The sequence below is a fragment of the Peromyscus maniculatus genome, chromosome 14 (genome assembly GCF_049852395.1).
Source record: "Peromyscus maniculatus bairdii isolate BWxNUB_F1_BW_parent chromosome 14, HU_Pman_BW_mat_3.1, whole genome shotgun sequence".
NCBI classification, from domain to species: domain Eukaryota; kingdom Metazoa; phylum Chordata; class Mammalia; order Rodentia; family Cricetidae; genus Peromyscus; species Peromyscus maniculatus.
Genome location: NC_134865.1, coordinates 14,057,448 through 14,076,062, shown reverse-complemented (window position 1 = coordinate 14,076,062; position 18,615 = coordinate 14,057,448). Strand labels below are relative to the sequence as shown.

The window sequence follows — 18,615 nt, the reverse complement described above, 5'->3', positions numbered from 1 at the left end:
GATTTTCTTGAATATTTTATTTTCCGTTTTGAAAGATACATTTGAAGCTATTTCTATGCCATAAGAAGTAATAAATGTTAACGGTACTCATGTGGTCTTTCACACATATTTTGCATATTTGCATTTGGTGACTATATTCTCAAACCACATTTCGATTTCTCTTTAAAAGTTGTATATCTGGGCAATGGTACAAGGAGGAAGTTCTGGAAGGCATCTGTGAACCGCTAATTTTCTTTTACTTTTTAATCAGTCTACTAAAGAGAACAGAGCCAAAAACAAATCCATGAAACTTGCATGGATTCTTTGCAATGGGAAGGATTCCAGAATTTTAAAATATTAAATGAAATTCTTTGCACTCACCTTTCTCTGATGACTTAATCTGAGACAGGCCTGATGGAGAGAAGTCATGAATTTTCACCAACTTCAAACATGTCATACACTAAAAAACATTTTGATTTGCTCTGGGACCCCTGCATGTCTCTGCAGCCTACTAATGGTTCTGCTGTGATGTTTTGTAGGTACAAACCCCACGGAGCTCCAGGAGCACTAGGAGATACATGAATCAAGTAAACAGCCTTTAAGTGGGAAGGAAAAAGCATTAAGTAACAGGAAGTTTCCAAAGAAATACACAAGTTTAAATAAGGAGCTGTAGTTAGAAGCAGCACACTTTCAGTCATTTCAAGGACCTCAGTTTTTTTACAATACTACCTTTCCTAAGACCATCAAATTATTTGACCTGAGTCAAACAGAATCATTTTGGACAGGAAAATCCATAACCGAAATATTAGAGCTTAAATTGTCCATTTAGCTGAGTAGGCCTAGGAAGTGATTAAATAGTACTCCTCTTTTTGTTCATCTGAAGATGCAATGTGATTCATGTGAGCAGTAAGCCTGATGCTTCAAAACAACCAGCATCCTCACCCCTGCCTGGGAGAAGGCTACGTGAGTTAAGCGTGGAAAAACAAAAATGAAATTGTACTTAAATGACACCCTGGTTTGGGGGGTTATCTCTGAAATACTTCTATCCCTCTTAAAACTGTAAAAAAAAAATTAAAAATTAAGTAAATAAAAAGTACTAAGATGAAGTAAGAAATGAACATTAGGAGCGATTAGTGGATGAAAAGTTGTGAGTCTGGGGTCCTTTACACTGTGCTCTTCACCTTACAAAGAGGGACAGGGTGGCTCAGGGAGATACAGCAACTTCCTCAAAGTCCTTCAAAGACTAAAAAGTGAGATGGGCAGGCAAGTCAGTTGGCTTCGGGTAGCATTCTTGCTGCAACTATGCTGTCTTTGCTACAGTAATAGAAACACCCACTCAGTTACTTGCCAATCACATAAGTAAAACAATGCATGTATTTTAAAGGTACATGCAGGTCACACTAAAATTAACAACCACTGCAATGTGTGAGAAGTCGTTTCCTTTTTTAAAAAAGAAAAGAATATTTCTCTAGAAAATACCTTTATGCTTTCATTCTTGCCATGCTTCTAGGGCGCAGATCTATTTAATGAAGTGTATTTCTCTTTAGCACCCTTACATCACAACAGCAGCTGTGAAAACTACTGTTACTCACCGGCTCTTATTTTCAATCTATATTTTCTATTCTTCGGACGGCATGGCTTTCCTAGAACGTGCTTCTGTATTCAGATGTTTACAATGGCTTTTTGGTCTGGTACACAAGATAAAATATTAACTTCTTTAAGGTCTTTAACTTTTAACTTGGACCCACCCCTCAGTTTTACTTTCAACACTCCCTTTACAGTTTATGCTCCGTAATACAAAGTAGGTATGATTCTCTGGCAATGGCAGGCTTCCCTATCACCTCTGGGCTTTGCGCATACCGTCTCCTCTGCCTAGAATACCTTTTACCTCCATTAGGAGTGAGCTCAGACATCACTTTTCCTCCTCCTACCAGACAAAGGTACATCTTCCCCTGAGGTACTACTGCGTTTTGGACTTTGAGTGACTCCCTTTTGCACTGAACTGTAATTATCTGTCTAAAAAAGAAAAAATCCATCTTCTCCCACACAGTGTCTTTGAGATCAAAGACCTACCTTTCTCTCCAAGGTTAGTGTTTTGCCTAGGGTGAGCACTCAATGAATGTTTGCTGACTGAATAAATGAATCAATAAGTAGACTACTGTACTTTATCTCAGCACCTTTGTCTTGGTATCATATCCCTAGTTTTTCCATTATAATCTCTAAACCGGTTATATGTCGACAACAGGATATTTGAAGCAACTTGGTCCGAGCTTCTATCAAATCCTTCCCCAAGAAGACTTTTTAAATCATTCTTTCATGGTAGTGAATTGACTTTGATATCAGGTTTGAAATACCAACACCATACCTTCATGTGAATGAAGAGTGAATTCTTGAGTAAAGAATGGACCACTATTTGTTCTAGACATTGATAAAGAGATTTCCCTTATTTTTTAAAATTTATTTGTTTGTTTGGTTTTAGACAGGGCCTTGAACTCATTATGTAGCTGAGGTTGACCTTGAACTCCTAACCCTCCTTCCTCAGCCTCCCAAGTGCTGAGATTACAGAAATGCACCACCATTTCCACTTCTTACTAGGAATACAGCTTGAAAGACCACTTGAAAGCCATGAAGGCTGTAAACACATATTTAGATATCAACATTACCTTTACACCAAGTGAGTGCTTTAAAAGAGGACTCTCTGGTTTAGAGGAGTGGAATGCAGATATAAGATTTCCTGTTTCTGGGATGCTGTCACTATTACTTTGACTCTATCCAGTCTTGCCCATCTTGATCAATAAACACTGCCTAGATACAAATGACTGCTATGAGAGATTGCTCAGGGAAGCTAGGGATTTCCTCGGTGCATAAACATATTTCCCACTTGAAATGATACTCTCATGTTCATCAATAAATGGTGACATGAAATGATACCCTCATATTCACCCTTCAAAACTGTAAATAATCTTGAGCCAGGCCCTCTAATGAAGAAAGAGGCCATCCAGTAGCCCATTGGGCTGAGAGAAGGCACAGAGTATCTCAGGCTTAAGACCACTTCTACACTCACGATCCCACCCACCACCTCCATTCACTCCACTGACTCCAGTGTGCCCCCAAGCTACATACTAAAATGTGGGGAGTACTCACTGAGGGACAAAAGTTAGGAACACAGTCCAGTGGTCCTCGCTGGGCCACCTTCCTAAATCAGCCCTATGTGGGATTAAGACTAACAATCAGGACTAGTTTTTGAATTCTTTTTTGGGGAGGCCATGCCAATCAGTTTCCAAATCTATTGCATAAGGAGCAATAGTGTTTGTGACTTCCAGTTCTGTTATCACTTCAGAAGAAGGTCGTCTTTAAGATGGTAAAATCTTGGATGATGGATGTTCTCTAGTGGGTTTACATCTGAAATGTAACAAAAGATTAAGGCTTTCAAAGCTGTTTCTTCTTTAAATTCACTGTGTGTTGCATCTGGGATTTCATGCTTGTTTTGAACAAAATAATATCATACCACACCGTCATAATTCGAATAGGAAAATACCAGAATTCTCTCTTATCAATTGGCAAAGGATGGGCCTTTTCTCCCCCCTGTCATTTTCAAATGTTTATTTGTTATCAAAACTACCTAGAACTCGTTTGTTTCATTAGCATTAAAAGAAGAATATATCATAGCCAAGCATAGTGAGTCACACCTTTAGTCCCAGCAGAGGCAGAGGCAGGCGGATCTCTGTGAGTTTGAGGTGTGCCTGGCCTATATAATGAGTTCCAGGACAGCCAAGGCTACATAGTGAGACCCTGCCTCAAAGAAAAAAGGAGAGGAGGAGGAAGAGGAAGAAGACGATACTAATAAGAATTACAAGAGAAAGAATGAGAATATTTCACAAACTGACTTAAAAAGTGTTTGTTCAAAAAACGCTATGTATAAGGCACTATGCAAGGTATAAACAGGAGGCACATAAAGAAAAAAAACTGGTGGTTTTTACCACTTTGAACTTATGGATATGGAATGTGACCACCTAAGTCATAATACACTTACAATTTCCTGCTTGTCTTTTGCTCTCTGTCATCTTGAAAGAAAAACTTGTCAGAAAGTGTTAGTCAAGCTGGAAAATGTTCTTGAGCAAAAATTTCAACTTTATAATTTAGTAAGCAAGAAAAAAAATGTCTTCAACTTGGGTGGGGCCATTTGAAGTTTCCTCACAAAGTTTCAAAGGGACTTCAGCTTTACTAAGGCTCTAAAATGAATTTATTACATTAAGATGGCTCTTGGAGCAAGAGCCAGCAGTAATTTGTATTATCAGCTAATAAAATGGAGGTTAGGCATATTTGTTCAATAAGTCTCTTTTATTCACTTTTACAGACATTCTCTCTTCTTTCTGCTTAATGAACATAGAAGACTGTTCATCATTCAGTATTGTTTAAGTTATAAAGTACAAATCTGTCATCTGGTTTTAAAATATTTTCCTCCTTTGGTAATGTAGCTGACTAATGTCTATCTCTGTTCTTTAAGAATATACTAATATGGTAGTATAATTTTGGAAAATTGAATTTGGAGTTTTTTACATTTTACATCTAGAGATCCCCTTAGAATATTAGAAAATATTATTTAAAGAATACATTTTTCTAGCTCTCCCAAACACTCACACTTCAATGAATTGTACCTTTCTTTTCTGTTCAAATGTCTTACAGGCCTTCTCATGCAGGCAAGTTCCCTGGGGAAAAAAAATTCAGTGAAGCCCATGGGATTTTCTTGGTACCTACTAGCAAGTTATGGCTTTACCTTTGGTGATAATAGCTCATTTTATGTCCCCAAACTACTTCCAAAATGAGATTATGAGAAAGGGGGCCTATCTTCCCAACCAAGAGGACCTTCACATTCTTATTTCACATGTAGAACTCCTGCATGATGCACTCCTACATGTAGCCTCACACAGAGAACACTGATATTTGAGATTAAATGTATTTGATTTTACAGTGCCCCTGGTGTGACAAATAGTAGCTTATTTCAACCTGAGGTAGGAAAAAAAAAACCTTTCGATATAATCCCATTTTCACATTTCTCTGAAAGTTCAGTGCCTAATCTCTAATGGATTTAGTAGGGGGAAAAAACCTTTATTAAAGCAATTGCTCTAAGTCAGAGATTTGTTCAACTGACATGAAATAACACTCCTCCAAATTTCACTGACAGTACTTGATTTTCTCTGCGGTATTCACCACTATCTAATGAGGGGGACTTCCTGGATTTTTGCCTCTATCAGTCATGAGAATCCTACTTTGGTGGTACTTTTCAAAACTAAGGCTGTCTAGTAGGACACAACTTCCTTTCCCAAGGAACTGTGGGAGAATTTCTTTATCTAAGTCACTTCTTGTCTTTTTTCCTTCTGGCTCTTTCCAAGAATTATCCCAGGGGTCTGTTCCGAATTTGAGGTGGAGGATGTAAACAGGGGTTATGGTAGACCTGCAAACCGCATGGAAGTTTCCTGGTCCGTTCTAGATGCTACTTCAGGATTACAGGAGTGATTCACTCCTCTTTCTGTCTCCTGGCAGCTAAATGGGACTATTGGAGAGCTGCCAGGAGGGTAGGTAGCCAACCTGCTCGCCCTTGATTGTGCCTGCCAGCTTTTTAATGACAGAAGTAGGGTCAAGTAAGAGAAATCACAAACGGAGGAGAGTATTCTGAGAATGTAGAGGCAGTTAATGTCCCTCCAAACCTCAGATGGCTGGCAACCCTTGGCAGAGTAGTCTATGATTTGTGGCACCTGACCCTTTCACTGGGACAGTTATCTCTGCATTCACTAGAAACATATTTACAGAATCTCTCCATTAGCAAAGATGCCTTGTGTGTGATTACCCAATTGTCATGGTCACACTAGGGTTTTGATACAGATCCTATTCACAAATGAAAGGGTGCACTAAACTACACACAGAGCGGGTGTGAACCTGGGATCCTCACTCAGTAGTCCATCAAGATTTCTCTTGGTAGATCTCAAAGAGATGACTGTTTCAGCCCTGTCCTCTTCTTCTCCCCTGCCTCCAATTATATTCTGTCTCCCACATCCAAGCTCAGAAATGAATTTTTCTTTTTTTTTATGCTTAAAAATTCTTAATGGCATTCATAGTAACTAAGAACAACAATTATCCTAACAGCATGGCCTATTTTATACGTATTTGAGAAAGCATTACTTTCTTAAACCAGTTAATACTGCTCTAGACTTTGGACTTGGTGCTTAATACTTAGTATCAGCAAAATGCTTTCTCCCCACTTAAAGAATTTCAGTCACAATCGCAGACAGTTAGCTTGCAGGATGTCTTTCTTTCTTCGTTCTGATGGATTCAAAAACAAAGGAAAAATTAAAATATCCACCCTGGGACAAGTGACCATGAAAGAACCACTTAAAAGTCAGAGCGTGCCTTTCGAAGTGCCGAGGTCCTCTTTCGGATTGAAAACAAACGGCACGGAAGCCCTCCTTGTGAGAAGCCCTCCTCGTGTTTACCTTCTGTGCTGACTGTCTATAGTACTCGCTGGAAAGGTGATTTGAGGAACAGAATCAGATGAACTAGGAGAGGGTAAGTCATGAATCAAAATGGAAGAAGCAGGAAGGACTCCGGAGTCCTTGCTAGCTCCCCAATGAAGAAATGCTCTGAACTGATCAAAGGGACAGTCTCCTGGATTAAACACTGAAGGTCATAAACTCTCCACAAATCCCGGTTTCTGCTGACTTAACAGAAACTTCAGGCCACTCCCTGGAGCTGCCTAAGGACTAAGTGACCGAGGTTCGGAAGGGTTGAGTGACCAGCCCCCCTCAACCCTGCTTGGAGGCATCACCCAGACAGGCTTGGCTTTGGACCTCTGGAATCTGGCGATCAGAATCGAGGGCTCTGTTCTGGAGGGTCATTGGCTTTAGGAGACCCAGGGCAGAAGACAGCCTAGCCAATACCAGTGCAAAAGAGTACCTGGCCAAGAGAAGACCACTGCACGTCTGTCTCCCTGGGCGGGCCAACTCTGCGCTGGAGGACCTTAGGCCCGGAGCTAAATCCAAGCCCCAACAACAGAGGAAGCTCTCCCTGGGGCATGGGGAGGGGGAGGTGGGGAGACAGCCGGACTGGTCAGAAGGCAGCATCCCACCAGGCTCCCGGACTGTGAGAACTGGGCCTCCACCTTGCTACACCGACCTTGCCCGGATCCACCGCAAGAGGACCGACGCGTTGGCGGATGGGTGCCTACTGCCCTGGGTGCCTACTGCGCGGAGCCTACGCAGGCAGCAGGGTTTGGGCGCGCACCGGCGGGGAAGCTCCACGTGGAGCCCGGTGTAAGCGCCTTGGTGGGGACTCCCCACCCCCACCCCCACGAGCCCTCCCCCCACCCCCAACCCGGTGCTCTCCCTGCAAGGGCGCCTCTCGCCGCTGGGAGCCTCTCGATGCTGTCCGTCGCGACCCGAATTCAACCTCCAGGAAGATGATCCCAGAGACAGCGAGCAACAGGAGAAGAATAATTTAAGTGGGGGAGGGGACGGGCAAGAGGGCCAAGGAGGAAAGCTCACAAGAAAAGCCCCATCGCTACCAAAACCGTTTCTAAAAAAGTCCTGAGGTTTTTATTCCTGAAGACTTCACTTTAAAAGCTGAAAGGGAAAAAAAAAATTATTCCACTGCTTTTAATTGAAGTAAACAGAGTGCAACAAATCCTAACTCAAATATGATTGCAGTGAGATTAGGGTCTAATTGCTTAGGGTTCAGGTGGAATCTGCAGGCTAAATCCTACAGGGCCAATCTGAATTTCTCAATCCTTCTGTCAAAAGGAGAGCGCTGAGAGCCCACACGCTTCCTAACAAGTCATTTTTAACAGTTACAAGCTTCGCACAAAGACCACACAGGGCGTCTAAGAGATGCAAATCTAATCCCTGGTCGTTCTACAGGCCTTCAACAAAGATGTGCTAAACCCTAATAGAAAAGAAATCAGTTCTCTGTCACCCGTCCCTGGTAAAATCTATTAGAGAATGGCCAGAGCCGCATCTACAGCAGTTGCTGCAAAGGTTAAGGACAGCTACAAATAAGAGAGACCCAAGTTTTGTTTTCCGTGTGAAATATCGGGAAACGCTAACCCCAAGTGAGTGACAGGATTCGATCCGTGGCTTCGCATTCATTTGAACGCTAGAAAAAAAATAAATAAATAAGTAAACACACACACATTAAGACTTTTGAAGACTCCGTTTCTGAATTTAGGAAAGATGAAACAAATTCGTCCCAAAGATGGGAATCTTTGCCTCCAAAATTAACAGAGACTAAGAACCGGGGAAGCAGGGCGAGCCGCGTGTTGAAGAAGGACTGAGGCCTCAGCCTCGGGCTGGCTGAGTTCGCACAGAGCCCGGTTTTTCTTCGAAAAAGCCCGACGGCGGAGCCGCCCGTGACTGGTGGGCTCCGGACGCGGACGCGGACGACCTCTCCGCCGCCGGCCCCGCAGCCTGGACCGCCTCCCTCCTTCCCAGCCCGGCCGGCAGCGCCGCGGTCCCTCCAGGAGACCTCACCCCGCCGGTGCAGAGTCAGCCGGTGCTTCACAGCCGCCCAAGCGTCTCAAATGAGCGCCTCGGCCGGTCACCACCCAAATGAGGCCCTTATTCAGGCAGGCAGTGTCATGCTGGGGTATTTAAAAGGTTGTGATGCAGCTAAAATACTTCACAGCGTGTGTGACCCTTAAAATAGAAAGAGTCCGGGTGCCCCGGCGCTGCAGAGATGCCCCCTAAGGGAGCCGAAGCGGGGCGGTGACTTCCTTGTGGCTGGATAGAGCCCCTCCAGCAGGCCCAGGCAGTCTCTGGGCTCCGAGGCTGGGTGCGTCCCGCGGAGCCAGCTGCCCTAGCCAGTTGTTTCTGGTGGTGGTGGTTGGTTGTATTTTGTTTGTTTGTTTGTTTGCTTGCTTGCTTGCTTGCTTTGTTTCGTTTTTAAGAGGGGCGGCGTTTGCCAAAACACAGCCCCAGAGGATTGAGGTCTTCCATCCTGGGAAGCTTAAGACTCCAAAATGAGGGTGATGAGCTGGGATCCTGTCCTAGACCCAGCCAAATCTTCCCACCCTGTTCCTAGGCATCTGGGTCGCCCTTTCCCATGATGACTCTTCCTGGCCAAACTTGCAGGGACTAAAGGGGTCCTAGTCAGTTCAAAAGCATGTCTCCCAGCTTGGGAGGGGTGTAGTGGGGGACACACGTCTCCAAGGAAAGTTTTGCCTGCTTCCATAGAAGTTTCCAGAAGCCATTTTCTTTTCCTTTTTAACTTAAAAATATTTTTAGAAACCCGCTGCTATTTTCTCTGCCCATAACTGTATCTTTTGCTTCTAGCCCCACCCACCCGATGTGTACTTCCTCGGGGCACAGAGCCCAGAGTTGCCAGGTGGGAATAACAAGATGGACTAGAGAAGATGGCTTGGGGCTGAAACCAGGGGCTCTTTAGTTTGTCCTGGCAAGGGGGTTCGCCCTGGCAGTATCTTCTAGGGTTGCCCCCTTCCCTCCCAGATTATTCCAGATCGAGGTGCTCCTCCTCCACTTGGGGGGGGGGGCTATGCTGACACAGCAAGAATGTAGGGGCTGTGCCCCCCCCCGCCCCCTCCCGCTACTGGTATTAATTGAATTTCTTTAGACAGAGGATCCTCTCTGCTTCCTCGGTCAATGTTTCTTGCATGTCCCCCCCTGACAGGCAGACCTTGGCCATTCTTCTGGTCTTCTTACTCCCCAAATGGCCTCCCATGAGGACCTCGCTGGCTTTTATTCTTTACAGTTTAGCCCATCCACTTTATCTGCTTTTCGTTTTAGTGCCGGCATTAAGGAAAATGACACTGAATTGCCTACAAAATAGGACTGCGGCTCTGAATCCGGAATTGGATAAGAAAGCAAGGAAAACAGGCACTGAACCGGAGAGACGGAAAATAAGGGGAGGACGGGAGGAAGAAGCAAACTGATGAGAAGTCGCAGTCAGGCTATGAATACAGGAATTAAGATGCCCCTGCGGGGGGTCCTGGGGGACTCAACCGAAGGCAACCAAGGAGGCCTCCTGGGGAAGGCAGGCTAAGGTTTCCTCTCTCTCGGGAGCTACACCTAAAGACTTGGCCTGGAAATTCTGATCCTGGTACCTTTGGCCCAAGAGGGTGTGGAGGGATAAGCACAGATCAGCCTCCACTTCTGGAGCTGCAGTTGTTGGCTGTAACCTTGTGAGGGCGTTAGGGAGCTGAAGCTTCCTGCCCTGAGAGCCTGCCTGGCTCTCTGGGGCTCTAGGTGATGGCGCTCCTATGGCCCACCCAGCCAAGCCCACTCTCTAGCTGGTCCCAGGTTCTGCTGATCCCAGCTTCATACTCACCTCTTCCCAGCTGTAGGATCTCTATCGTTTTCTCCCCCCCCCCCACCGCCCCAGTTTTCAGTACTGGGGAGTCTGAACCTTTCCTGCCACCCCATCCCTTCTCCCCAGATGGATGGTTCTCCTAGAGGATTGTAGCTTGTCCACCAGGTAGGTTCTGGGAAGAAAACATAGAGAGCTTTGGGGGTGATGGAGAAGGTGTGAGGATGCTGTCTTTAGATACTTGTGGTCCTTATCTTTTGGTGTCTTTAAGAGAGAATACTGGGGTGGGTTTTGTTTTTGATTTTAGGATAGTTTTGCAGAAAATTGAGAAAAGCTGGGAGCAGAAGAAACCCTCCCCCATCCCTAATCCATTGGTTCTTCCCAGAGAGGAAAACACTTTACAAAGAATTCTAAAACTACACTTTCTTAGAAGACACCAATCTAAGACTCACGAATTATCATGAATTATTCTCCATTTGAGACAAAAATGAAGGACACAAGAGACACATTCCATTATCAGCGTTTCAGTCTACTGGAAAGTTAGGCGTTGGTAACTGAGAAGCCACTGAACTGTCTTTTTCTCCCGTGCCCCCATCAAACAGCTGTGACTTGCTTTGGGTTTTCTTCTCTTTTGCTTTTTTAAAAATTTTAATGGTTTGTTTATTTTTATTTTCTGTGCATTGGTATTTTGCCTGTCTCTATGTCTGTGTGAGGGTGTTGGATCGCCTGAAACTGGAGTGGCAGACAGTTGTGAGCTGCCATGTGGGTGCTGGGAATTGAACCTAGGTCCTCTGGAAGAGCAGCTAGTGCTCTTAACTGCTGAGCCACCTCTCCAGCCCCGTCCTCCCCACCCCCTTGTTTAGGTTTTCTTTGCTGTTGTTGTGTTGTTGTTTGATCCTTTCAGGTTAAACCCTTGCATCAGTATCCTGACCCAGTGAAATAATATTTATATGCTCTAGGGTTCAAAATTCATTGGGGCTTCTACTCTTGAGCATGCCAGGGGTGTGTGTGTAGTTTCCAGAAGGGTTTAAGGTGGAGTTGGCAGGCAGCACGAAACTCACAACTGGATTGAGGGTTATCTGCTGGGGTTGGGCCGGAAGTGATCTGGAAGTTGGGGAAGTGAGGCTAGAGGTGCTGTTGTAGCAGGGGCCTCGGGTGCACCAGATAAAGCCTTGGGCAGGAGTTGGAGGGTGATGGACTGGGTAAGGGGGTGCCGGCAGGAAGTCGGAGGCTGCAGGCAGCTGCTTGTCTTGGTTTTGAACGAGAGATTTCAAGAGGCTCAATGAAAAGGCTCTGTACTTTTCATTGAGACCCCTGACAACCAATTTGGAGCCACCAGGGCGCAGAGAGCCCCCACGTCTTGAGCTGTGGAATTGCAAGGATTGTCCCTGTGCTTTCTTCCAGTCCCTGTCCCTCTGCCCCGAGCCTCGGGTTAGTTAGTATCCTTCACAAAGTACAGGGCTGCATGGCTCAAGCGCGTGAACTTGACTTCTAGGCAACACCCTTTTAAAAACACGACTAGCGAGCAGCAGTAACTGTAATTAACATGGCACCTTTCTGGCCAATCCCCCCTTCCTGATCACAGAATGCATCACAGTTTTTTTAAGCGTGTAAGTTATGCATCCCACAGGAATATTCCATTCATGTTACACTGGGACTAAAGACACACAAGATGTACAGGTCTGGGGCTAGAAGAAAATATTTAGTGCTTGCCTACAGAGTCTATCACCCATCATCTGCTCTTAATGCGCTCCGTATCTTTCAGCGTGTCCAGCTCTTATGATTGTAAATGGCCCTGTTTTCAAATGGAAATAAGACTTGCAAACTGATTATGTGTATTGAATCAGAATCACTCACTAGATCCTCTTGTTTAAAATGTATTGGAAAAAGGATGACGGCGTCAGGCCTCTGTAACCAGCGCCCTCTTTTCTCAGGAAGACCTATCTGTTTTGCAACTTCTTGCCATTGGAACATGTTTCAGCCAGATAATTACGTTACCATTGTGTTATGGCCCAAAGCTCACACACCATACACACAGCGCCTCCCAGCCAGCTCCAGACCAGCCCCCGCCATCATTAACCCTTAAACCACATACACCCTACCCAGCATTTGACCCACTATACCTAGCACCTCTCAGACGTCACAACCAGGGAAAGAAGTCCGCACTTTCACCAGGCACGGGAGTGGGGGAGGGTGTGTGTGTGGGCGGGGGGTTCTCACCTCTCCTCTGCTTCCCTTCTTCCCAGTCCCTTCACCTCTTTCCCTGCCTTGCCAGGAAGCGAAAACGAACACCAATAAGAGTCACACAACCGATAGGCTCCGAGTCATAAGCCATGGCAAGATTTAAAAAACAAAAACAAAAACAAACAACTAACTTGGTGAGTTCCTCCTGGAAAGTGAATGCTAAGGTGTTTGGATACCACCACACATCTCAGTGTTTTCTCTTTCTCCCCATCTAGTGTTGCATGACAGGCCACGAAGGGATGGGTTGCTTGTGAAGTATTTCCAGTAGATTTTTCCCCCCTTTAGTTTCAGGATGAAGCAGACAGACACGCCACGTTTGTCCAGGAAGACCCACGCTCTACTTGTTCTATCAAATGCCGATATGATACAATGTAGCACTTTCAAAATTGACACTCACCCTCGCCTCCACATTGCAGCCAGGGAGCGGCCACCAATGCTTGGTGGTAGTGCTAACTAGCCACAACTTCTGGCTGGCTGTCCAGAGATAGATGTGTGCTTGCTTTTGATTCTGGGGTCGCCATTCGTGGCATGAAATAAGCTGCCAGTCTTCAGTCCTCCCCCTTCCTATATTCCCCACACGGGCCTGCAGACCTCGAGGCACCAAGGAGTGGCCAGGTCTGGAGAAACAATTAATCCCCACACACACAAGTAGCCTGCCCCTGCGAGCCTGTTTGGCAATGTGGTTTTCTCAGAAACATCTATGGAACTCTAACTTCCTGGGCTAGGCAGGATAGTCAGTTCAGTAAATATCTCTGGGTCTTCTAAATTAGGGTGTAATAAGTAACCAGCTCAGAGGAACCTACCCTGGATCATTAAGGCAACTCTCAGGTTCATACCTCTGTGTACATGGTATGCAGTGTATATGCTAGGGAGATTAGGTAAACCAGTAGCATGCAGAACAAATAAACCTGTTTCTCTAGCACTTTGGAAACCTCAAGCAACATCCTTGGGAGGCAAAAACTGAAAAAGGAATGTGGTGTTTCTGGGTGATTTCCTACAGAATCATTTCAGAACACTGTAAATTGTAGGGAAAGGGCATCCTGGAAATGCTTCTTGTTATGTGTGGGATAATCTCTTATGCTTTGGAAGTAAATTCCAACAGCCATCACCCGAAGTCCTGGAAACACAATATTTAACACTCAACCAACAGCCTCTGCTACTGATACTGAAGAGCTAACTATCAAAGACAAGATTTCTTAGCACATGGGAGGCAAGGGTAGGGCAGAGTTTGCCCACAGCATGCAGACAATATCTCTTATTTCCACTACTATGGAAAGACCAACAAAGAGAGGCCCTTTGATATAAATAAAAAGCAAAAATATTTTCTTTCCGTCCTGTTTTGATTTTGTTAGCTGGATGGTAGTATTCTTACCAACTCATCTTGCAGTAGACATTGCCAGTCCAGTAAGAGAATACGACTTTTATTGTAGATCGCCAAAAGATGTCTTGCACACAGATATGCCAGAGGCACCTTGATAACCAATGGTCATACCTCTCCAAGCAAAAGTAATTTTCTAGAGTTTCTCATGACAAGAAATAAACACTCCAACTTAATATGAAAAAAAAAAAAGCTAAGGGCTTTTTAAAAATTTATCCTTAAGGGAAACAATTTTATTTGAATTCTTAATTGAGGTAATGGATACATTCAACTTTCTCCAATCTAATTAATATGTTCTGTAACATCCAGTTCTATAGTTGAAAAAATTTTTTAGAAAAATCTTTTGAAAAGGTACATAAAATCAATACATGTGTGGAAGATATATGTATATATGTCTATGTATACATACATAAACATCTGTACACACATCTGTACTTGCAGAGCAGGTAGAAACAGATATGGCTCCTTCTATTGGAGGAAAGAGCTCACTTACTAAGTCTTAGCACTGACAATATTTGTGTTTATATTTTTATTTATTGTTCAAACTTGACCCAGCAGTGATGAACTTTTACTGAAATGTCCTACCAACAACCAAAGAAATTATATAAGAAAAATATACTGAAATCTTATCTAAAATTCTTCAAGAAGTCTTAACAATGAAGGGAATAAATGTCTAGGATGCAGAAATAAAATGGGAACTTATCAAAAAGAGAGACAGAAGATCAGGAGTGCATCTAAATAACCTCCAAGTTGACAGTAGGTCACTGCGGAAAAGAAATACAGACACCACTTCAACTATGGTTTCCGACGACGGTGTAAAAGCTGTACTGTCCCACTGAGCCAGCTCTTCCTCCATTCCTTTAAGACACCATCAAAGAAAGTTCAGAAATGCAAATATGTGGAGTGGGGGTGAGGAGGGTTCATGCAATCCTTGACCCACCCCCTTCAATAAAATACACGCTTTACCTCCATCCATACTAATTTCTTGAGACATAGAGGGTGGTTGGAAAGAGGCCACACCTTCCAAAAGCCACTCACTTGGAGAGGCACCAGAAAACTTTTTGTTGGGGTAGGTTTCCAAACTGGGTGCCGCCGAAGGTGAGCTGAAGCCCCAGGACCACAAGCCACACGGTGACGCACACAGCAGCCAGTAAGGTAGAACTGGAGGAAGGTGGTTTCAGGCTTCTCCACCGATTGAGCAAGAAACATCCCCATCCTCCCTAATGCCCTTAGGCCACTTTTTCCGAAACCAGCTAGCAAACGGTGGAAGAATCAATCAAGTTACCTCAGATTCACATTTCCCAGTGGGCTTCCTGGTCCCCACTAACATAATCGTCTGTTCACCCAGCTTCACATTCATAACTGGGGAAGGATGGGGAGGAGGTGGGGAAGCTATGCCCAGAGAATCTGGAGACTTCGGATCAGGATTCAAGGCAGCGTCCCCCAACTTCCTTGTTTATAGAAATGAACGTCTTACTTAAGCTCAGAAAAGGGGTCAGCCTATATCAGCAAGGTTCACACAGATTGTGGATTTTTCCCCCTTCCCTTATCTTAAATTGACCTGCTTTTAAGATAAAGACATAATAGAGAGAGCATTGACCTTACCTGGTCCCTAATGAGTTGGAAGTCAGAAAACCTCTTTCTCATTTCCTCTTATCTGGAATCGCCTGAGAAGAGACTCACGCCTTGAGACAGCTCCGCAGCGCTCGCCGCCGCCCAGACTCCCGGCAGCGCGAAGGGTGTGCGGCCTCTTAAAGTCTGCGAATCTTCCTGGGCTTTCAAAATCAAAGACTACGAAACCACATCCAAGCATCGTCACTGGAACTCCCAGGTCCAGACTCAGAAGCATTTAAAATCTCTTGCAACATTCCCAAGCAAGTCTTTCCCCCCAAAAAGGCCAAGTTCTGAGCAGTGGCCCGAAGCGCTGTCTCCTCGAGGCCCCGATCGCCCGAAGACTTGGATGCCATCTCGATGCTCGCTAAATGAACTCGGACCCAGCTTACCTTTCTCTCGCCGGACCCAAGCTATTTCCACCTGGCTGCCCTCCTACCTCTAATGTACGCCCACAAGCTGGGACATTTCTTTCCTCCTGGCCTTGAGGACCCCAGCTGTGTTCTTAAGGGTGGCCACAGCATCCTGGGGGTCCCTTCATTGCCCGCTCAGGGCATCTCTGTCCTGTTGTTTTCGCCTCTCCTCTGAGCCCAGCCCAGTCCACCGCTCGCCAGCTGAGAGAACTGCTTTCCCTTCTCCTCGGCCCCACAGCTCGGGGTTCCCAGGCTGGGGCGGGGGTGGGGAGCCGCTTTGGGATGCTAAACATCAAACAAGCCAAGCCTGGGGTTTCAGGCCCCGACGCCACTAGAGCAGCTCTCCAGGGCTCTCGAGAAAGTCCTCGTGTTTACATGGCGGGGTTGGGGTGGGGTGGGGGAAGAGGAGCAAAGCTGAGGATGCTGTCTGCAAAATACCCCCACTGCCTGAACCATCGAGGCCTGGGGTCGGGTGAGGTACTTGTCAGGGGACAGTTTCTAAGGCATTTGTTCTGTAGGCTCACTGGGGAAGTTTTCCCTCTTCTAACATCTCCAGTGCCAGGGGCATCTCCGGAATACTTATTTCTTCTCCTGGGAGGCCAGAACCAACTTGAGCCTGAGTTATTGAAAGCCTAAAATAAGCGAGCGCCCCTTCCAGATGCTGACCGGGTAGCAGGTTGTGTGGGAGGAGGGTGCCCGCAAGCTGTGGGAAGCTCTCACCTCGAATCTGGCACCTAGTTTACTAAAGAGTCTGCGTCCCAAGATTGCTTCAGTAGCTGCCACAAGTACCCTAGGCAGGAGCTGGAGGAATCAGAGTGACTGAAGATAAGGCCAAAGCCCTGTTTGTTGGGTCTCATCCCCAGGCCCCTCCGAATTCACCTATTTCAGGGACAAGTAAACAGACTTCGAACTAAGCCGGCTGGAGAAGAAATGTATTTGTTAGAAACTCCAACTAGCAAAAGGAAAATAAGACAGAGTGCTACAGTACGCTCATGGCTCATGATGTTACTCCGCTAGAATGAAGGGAGGCAAGGCAGGGTGGTGTCTACCACCGGCTAGGCTCTGCCTGGGCCTGGACTGGCTAGTGGGGCTGGTTGAGTTAAACTCACCGCCCACTTAGGGTTTGAGCAGCAGCTGCCAACACCTGCCTCCCTAGACATCCACAGCCTGCAGTCCTTGTCCCAGAATCCCCGATGCCTATTCCAACAGAAATGATTCAACTTCCCTGGTTTTGTTTTTCCAAAATATGAGGTCTGCCGAGAGTACCACCCCATAATGTGGACTCTGAGCAGACTCAACCAACCATCCTTTCAGAATATCAGAGTACCTTCAAGATATGAGAAGCCACATCCCAAGAGCCAGGATTAGTTTTCTGAGGAAGAAAGCTACCCCTGGCCCCCATTCCCAAGGCACGGTACAGTAGAAATCCCCTGGACATCAGTGAAAACGACCGCTGGATCCAAGTTCATATTTTAGAAAACAAAACAAAAAACCAAGATCCTGGGAAGGGGGGGAGAGGGATGGAGTGGAGAACTGGAAAAAATTATTAGAGGATAGGACAGAGAGGAGAGGAAGGAAGGAGGGAAGATGGGAGTCGAGAAAGGAAAATAAATAGTTGAACATCCGAGTGAAAAATGAACACAAGATGTGCCCAAAGTCAATCAGTGACCACAACAAACCCTTGCATGCCCCGGACGCACCCAGGGCCGGTAGGGCTGTCAATCTGCAGCTCACAGACCGCCTTGTCTGCACAGGTTTGCTTGAGGTGACGCCTGAGAAGCAACAGTTCATCCAAGGAGCTGTAGTTTTTGTCTCTGTCCATAACCACTCTTTACCAGGACCACCCACCCCCATCACAACCTTAATGGTTTCCCCAGCTCACGTATCTGCTAGTGGAGAGGAGAAAATAATCAGAGATGGGGGGGCAGTTTAAGGTTATTTTGGTTTTGTTTGGGGGGTGGTTAATAGAAAGTTGGGGATAGGAGAAGGATTCATTGCTGCAAAGATTTAGGAGCCTAGGTATTGAAAGTTTTGGGATAAAGAGAGAAAGAGCAGCTCCCAATGTCTTGCTAGAGGCGTCCCTAAGCTGGCCACCAAGTCCACACTGAGATAAGACAGAGTAGCCACTAGAAGCCAGGATGGGGAGTTCTAGGATGGGGCGGGGGGGGGGGGATGATGCCTGCGCAGGGAGGGATCTTGTTTTAGAGTGCTGAAATAAAACTCGGAACCAACCACACTGAGTGTGAGGAGGCTAGGTGGGAATTAGGAATAGAGGTTTGAAATTCAAATGTACAGAAGCAATTCATTTACTAAAAATGATAGCACCTAGAGAGTTATTTCAAATGGCTGACTTGGTCCACCATTTTAAACATTGGGTCAGTAGTGTGAGACCAGCTGTTGAGACTCCTAAAAATAGAAGGTTGGCTCTTAAGAAAAAAAAACAAAACATTTTTTTGTCCCCTCCTTCCTCTACCTCCCCTTCTAGAGAAGTAGTTTACTTTTCATCCTTTCAAAAGGTCCCAAAACTGCTCAAGATTTTTATTCCACTAGAGTTCAAAGTTGAACAAAATCCCCTCTTTTTGTGGGATGGAAACTCTGGAACTGGCTTCCTTACCTGGTCAGAATCAAAATCCCCGAGCTCAAACCCAGTAATTTGGGTCCCATCAGGTTTAACGATGA

General features: G+C 45.5%; 1 long non-coding RNA gene across 7 annotated transcripts in view; it reads right to left on the bottom strand.

The window, feature by feature from the left end:
- LOC121822325 (uncharacterized) overlaps window positions 1-17,371 on the bottom strand; it is a 41,015-nt gene extending 23,644 nt beyond the window's left edge. For 2 of the 7 annotated variants that reach the window (XR_013044273.1, XR_013044275.1), the window contains exon 1: window positions 15,518-17,370. This is a non-coding gene — a long non-coding RNA (uncharacterized LOC121822325). The other 5 variants (XR_013044276.1, XR_006063336.2, XR_006063334.2 and 2 more) reach the window with 5 other exon arrangements.
- Window positions 17,372-18,615: the final 1,244 nt, after the last annotated feature.